Raw genomic sequence first — 6,467 nt, 5'->3', positions numbered from 1 at the left:
TGTCCCATCAATCAATATCAAGTACAACCATACCTCAAGTACAACAACCCATCCTTACTTTTTCAAAAGTCTACTCTCTTTCCACCTCACCACTCCTCTTTTTCCAAATTTCAACCACCACCATACCACTTTTACAAATTTTCAACCCAACCCATCACCCATTACACCTCACCCATCCATATCATCTCTCTCTCTCTCTCATTTCTCAAATCTCCCAAGCAACTCAAGCCTCACATGTCCAACCCCTCTCTCCCAAACCACAAGTGTGGTCCACCTTCTCATCTTCCATCTACACCCTCTCATCTCTCATCCACACCATCAATCTCCCATCAACCTCCATCAAAAGGCAAGCTAGGGAGCATTGGAGTCTAAGGAACTAAGAAAAAGGAAGATAAGGTTGGTGATTTACTGTTACTTTCAATTTTAGGGCCCACTTGTTGGTGGGACCCATTTGGATGTATGTGATTTAATCAAGAGGGACCCATAGTGGCGGGGTCCCTCTATCTCACCGTATATATAATATATATATATATATATATATATATATATATATATATATTTTCTCTCTCTCTCTTTGTGTTGGTGTGGATCCCACCAATATGTGTTATATCTACCCATCCATCTACATTAGACGGTGTGGCCCACCCTATTGCAGGTGATGATCCACACCATCCATCGTTTGGATGGGCCCAATACCTCCTTCCTTCTATATGTTATATTTTATATAATATATATAATATAATATGTATTATATATATATAATATAAGATATATATTATATGTATATGTATATATGTTGGTGGGCCACGTCCACGTGGGACCCACCATAATGATGTGTTTATGGAAGTCGTCCAGTGTCCCTGGACGCTGGACGTTGGCAAACAGTGAAGTGTTAACTGGCATGGGAGTGTACTACCAACCTAGCCAGAGAGAAGGGAGAGGTGGGCCATTCATGCAGGCCCTACCTTGATGTATATACACAATCCAAGCCGACCATCCTCTTCCTCAGGTCATTTTAGGCGTTGAACCGAAAAATGAGGTTGACCTGGTTTCCTGGCGGGCCATGGTATAGGAAACAGTGTTCCTACCTTTGATTTACTCCCTGATGCTCCTGTATATCTGAAACATCCCAATATTGGACTCTATGGGATTGTATCGATCTACAGGGACCAGTGGCGGGATCGGATCGATCTGATGTGGGCCCTACCCCAGAAAAATCATGGAAAAACTGGTTTTTTTTTTTAAAATAATAAGGCAACAGCAGCAGCGCTGCTGCTGTCAGGCGTCGCAGGCAACGCGCAGGCGCTGGCAGATGGGCGGACGAGGCAGGCCTCACGGCCCAGTCGTGGGCCCCACCTTGATGCCTTTCTGCCATCAACACCATGCATTTGATGGGTCCCCTCGGACCATATGACCACCCCAAATATCAACTGTATACGGAACTCCGGTGGACCACACCATTTAAAATCATGTGAAGACATGCTTAAACATATAAAATCAGTTGGTGGGGCCTACCTGAAATTTGGATGCAGTTGAAACTTGGTCTGAACGGTCTACCAAGTGGGACACGCATAATGGGCGGGCTGGATCTGTGGACCACATCACGGTGGGCCCCAGATTTGGGTGGCCTCATCAACAGTTTGAATGGCAAATAAACATTACCGTGGGCCCTGGTCCACGTGACTCCCACGTGACCTCATCAACAGGTTGGGTGGAAACTAAACATTACGGTGGGCCCCTCCCTGACCGCGTGGCCCTGTGAACCGGCTGGGTGCAAATAAACATTCCAGTGGGCCCCTGGTCCACGCGACCCTATCAACAGGTTGGATGGAAAATAAATAGTATGGTGGGCCCCCTGGTCCACGTGACCCTATCAACAGGTTGTATGGAAAATAAACATTACAGTGGCTCAAGTTGAGTGGAAAATAAACATTTCAATGGCCCAGGTTGGGCCCCAGGTCTGAGTGACCTTGTTAATGGGATGGACGAAAAATAAACATTATGGTAGGCCCACTTGGGACCCACTTAAGTATGTATTGTAATCCACACCCTCCGTTAGGGTGGGCCTCACCATGATGCATGTGTTTCATCCAAACCGTCCAATCATTTGAAAAATATTTTATGCCATGTGATAAGGCCCATCTTGGTATGTTTGTGGGTCATCCATTAAGGCCCACCTTGATACATACAAGGCCCACCTTGATTTGTATAAGGCCCATATTATGAGGCCCATTGTGATGTATGCAAGGCCCATGTGACTAGGCCCATGTTGATGCATTTGTGGCCCGTCATTGAGGCCCACCTTGATATATGTATACGAGACCTATGCATGAGGCCCATTTGATGTATTGGAGGCCCAATGGGATGTACATGAGGCCCATACCATGATTTATGTGTTGACCCTTATAGCGGCAGTGCCTTGGGAGCAATGATGGTTTGATGTCCACATTGTAAGGTTAATGTTGGTTAAATGTCCGCATTACGACTCTCCCTAAGGCCCATATCTGTAGTATATAGGCCGTCTAGGCCTATCTTCATGTTGATCAGAGCCCATCACCACATAACATGTATAACATAAATCCATGATTCATGATTATACGCATCATATGTATGCCTGATATGAGAAGTGACTGATCATAGCATATGCCTTCGGGCAGATCGTTATGGGCTCCCTGATAGGCGGAGTCGCCCCACATGAGCGCTCGGTACCCGCAGAATTGTTGCATGTTTGGTAGGGTGATTCATGCACTTGCATTTGTGTGATCATAATTATTATATGTCCTAGTAACATCAGGGCCATAGCCTCTACAGACACATCGTGGGTGGCTGGGTTGGATACCGAAAATATTTGGTTCTAGCATACGGGCGCCATAGATGTCCCTGGATGAAAATTCCTAAACCCGATGGTACCAGAGGATGACTCCAACATCGAGACCAAGTGGATATATGAGCGCATGAGGGTCGAATACCAGGAGGCCGCGTCTCTCACTATGTCGTGGTTGGTTGGAAAGGAGTGTGGCCTTACTCGCCCGAGGGTAGGGGGCAATACTAGGCTGAGTTTGACCAGCTCGCGAATGGGTCCACCATCGACGTGCCGGATAGGTATTGACAGACTATTTGCCAGATGGATAGTGAGGTTTCTTACGCTCACTTGGACTGTGCGGCTAGGAGAGCGACAGTGCCATTTGGAGTGTATTGAACCCCGGTGATTATCCAGAATGAGAACTGTACTGATACATGATGAATATTGGCATGCTTGAGTTGCATCTCATATCGCATGGCCGTATTATGGCCGATAGCATTCATATCTTGCACCGCATAGCCTTGGTACGACTGATCGCATTCTTGTACTCATCACCATGATTCTGCATTACTCTGACCTTGTATTCTGTTGAGGGTCAAATATTGCATATCAGACCCTATTATTACCTGAGTTTTCAAACATGATACTGTTTAACGGCCCGATTTAAAACGTGTTTGTGTTACAGGGCGTGTTTACGAGCCTGGACTGGGAAAAAGGTACTAAAAGCATGGATTTAGCGATCTAAAATCACCAAGGCAAGCGACGGACCCCAGGAGACCAAAATTGACGGATGTGCATGCCAGGGATTCAAGAAAATCAAAAAATTGGAGCTTAAGTGGCCCAAAAGACGTCCAAAATGCAAGATCACAGGGTTCTCGCCATCCGATCAGCTCAAAACTTTATACATGGCCTGAGGGTCCTAAATTAACCGTACACGTAAATTTTCATCCATTGGATCGCTGTGGAAGGGGCCCAACGGACATATCATCCCATAAAACCATTGATTTTGGGCCCGCCTGCTATCCAGATGTGCTTGAAAATTGGTCTCAATGTGTTAAATGAGCTGACAATACGGATGGACGGAGCGAAATTTTCACGAACATCTCCGTAGGACGGATGTGCATCACGTGTGCACGGTACACAAGTGCACCAGCCATGCACTGTATTCCTCAAAGTCGGTCAGCGCACGCTGACCGACATCTCCCTCTCCAATTCAAATTCTCCCCAGCGCACAAACAGAGCTCGCGGCTGGCATTTGTGGGCCACCACCGTGATGCAATGGATTGATCCGGACCGTCCATCAGAAGCCCTTGCCCCCTATCATCCTCGCCTAGATGGCAGAATTTCAAGAAACATCGGAGACCGGCTGTTGATCGTCAAAACGGCAGACGGACGGTGGAATGAAATCGTTCATGGCCACGAATAAGCTGATCCAAAAATGGTCATGTCCGACCAATTTTTCGTGACTAAGCTAATGGACGAGTTGGATTTCTCAAATAACTATGATCAGGGGCCCCACCATCCGAACAACGCAGGTACGTTACGCGTCCTGTTTACGCAGTCCGGAGGAATCCAAAAATTCCGGACAGCTGTGGCCCATCATCCTTGATTGGATGAACGATCTGAACCATTCATGTGGAGCCCACGCTAGCCGAGACCCCAGCCATGAGGAAAGTTCTAAACCAAGCCTGTACAACCATCCTAAAATCTCAAGCTAAACGCAAGTGCGTTTCTGCGTTTAGTCTGCTGCGCACGTTGATGCGCACGCTTATGGACTGCGATATATCTCAGCAACTATTCCGGACCCTGGGGATATAAAATACAAGAGGGGAGGAAGCTGAAGTGGGGGAGGACTTGAGCTTGATTGGAGGACGGCTTGGTTGAGAGGGAGAGAGAAAGAAATTCAGAAGACAGGGAGCCTTGGCTTTCTGCTATCCACGGCTGGAACGGGAGGAAAAGCTGGGAGCTTGGTGGGAAAGGAAAAACAGAAGCAGCGGCTGGGTTTTCTCTCTCTTCCCTTCTTGTTCTTTTCTTTTCCTTTTTATTTTTATTTTGTTGTTTAATCAGCCCATCCATGTGTGGCTAATCCTCTTAGCTAGGGCTAAGAGGTGAAGCCTGTAGCGAGATGGGAGACACTATCTCATGCGTTTAATTTGAATTTCTGAACTGAACTTGGTTTTAAGTTGATTATTAAAAGAATATTTTCTGTCTTTAATGGTCTGTTGTGACTGAAATTACAATGGGTTTGCAATGGCTTTGAATATCTCTTTTTCTTTCTTTTTGGATGTTTATGACGTCAGGAAGCCCTGTTGTTCACCATCGTCTCCTGGGCATGGTTGGATGATCGTACCCTTCCTAACTTTCATGTACTTTTGATTGGTTGGTAATTAGTTTAATCCTGTTATTTGCTTTGTCTCCTGGGCATGGTTAGATGATGGAATCCATTCTAATTCATATACCTTTCATCTCTTGAAAATCAGATCAAGTAAGTTCAGTTTGATTTCCATGATTCCTGATGCAGGCAAAAGATCTCCCTGATCCCTACAAGTGGATCCTCTGAATCCCTAGTTTCCCTTCTCTGAATTCCTTAAGTTTTAGATAATTATTCCACAATTATTCCTTAAATTTACATTTGATTTTGATTACATCTTAGGCTAGTTCTATTTCTACCTAGTTTCAGGAAACGTACAAGTTTCAGTCCCTGTGGATTCGACCTCGGTCTTACCGAGTTTATTACTACATCACAACCCTATACTTGGGGAGTGAACAAGTTTTTGGCGCCGTTGCCGGGGACTGAAGGTTACGATTTTTCTGAAATTAATTAGTTTTAAAATTAGGTTAGGATAAAAGTTTTTATTTTATTTTATTCTATTTTTAGAACTTAACCTGTTTTCCTGTTTTGTAGGATCTTGACATAAGTTTCTCAATTGGTAATTCCTTCCTAATCTCTCTACTTTTTCCTATTTTTTTAGAATTAGGGTTTAAATTTTAGAAATTTTCTAATTCTAGTATCCTCCCTTCTGTAGGAAATAGTTTATTTTTAGAAATTAGGTTATTTCTTTCCCTTTTTAGAAATTAACTTTCTATTTTTATTTTAGTAACTTTCTAATTCTAACTCTCTTAGAATCTAATTTATTTTTAGAATTTTTGTTTAGAAACTAACCTTCCTATTTTGTAGGCCTTTAAGATAGAAATTTCTAATTCGGTAAGCTCCTTCCCTACTTTCTATTTTTCAATTCTTTTTTAATAATTTCTAGTTTAGGAATCTCCTAATTTATTTTAGAAATTTTCATTTTCTTTTAGGAATTCTTTCTTTTAGAAGCTAGTTCACTTCTATCTTTCTTTTAAAGGATTGTTCTTTTCTTTTTAAAAAAATCTAACTTATTTTATTTTATTTTGCAGGTTTTAACTCAGGACTCCAATTTGGTAATTTCTTTCCAACTCTTTCTTTCTTTCTAGATTTTCTTTTCCTTTCTTAGGATTAGACTTTGAATTTGATTGAGGGCTGCGAGTGTTTCATGCCCAAGTGGGCCCGTGACAACACTCGACGTCTCTTGACTAAAGGAGGATTGGTTGAGGGGTTGACTATCCATCACAGGACTAGACACCGCTCGAAATCCCCTGACTTAACTGAGGTTATGGCTGAAGACCAACCTCCTCTACT

The sequence above is a fragment of the Magnolia sinica genome, chromosome 2 (assembly GCF_029962835.1).
Source record: "Magnolia sinica isolate HGM2019 chromosome 2, MsV1, whole genome shotgun sequence".
NCBI classification, from domain to species: Eukaryota; Viridiplantae; Streptophyta; class Magnoliopsida; order Magnoliales; family Magnoliaceae; genus Magnolia; species Magnolia sinica.
This window is presented reverse-complemented; position numbering follows the sequence as displayed.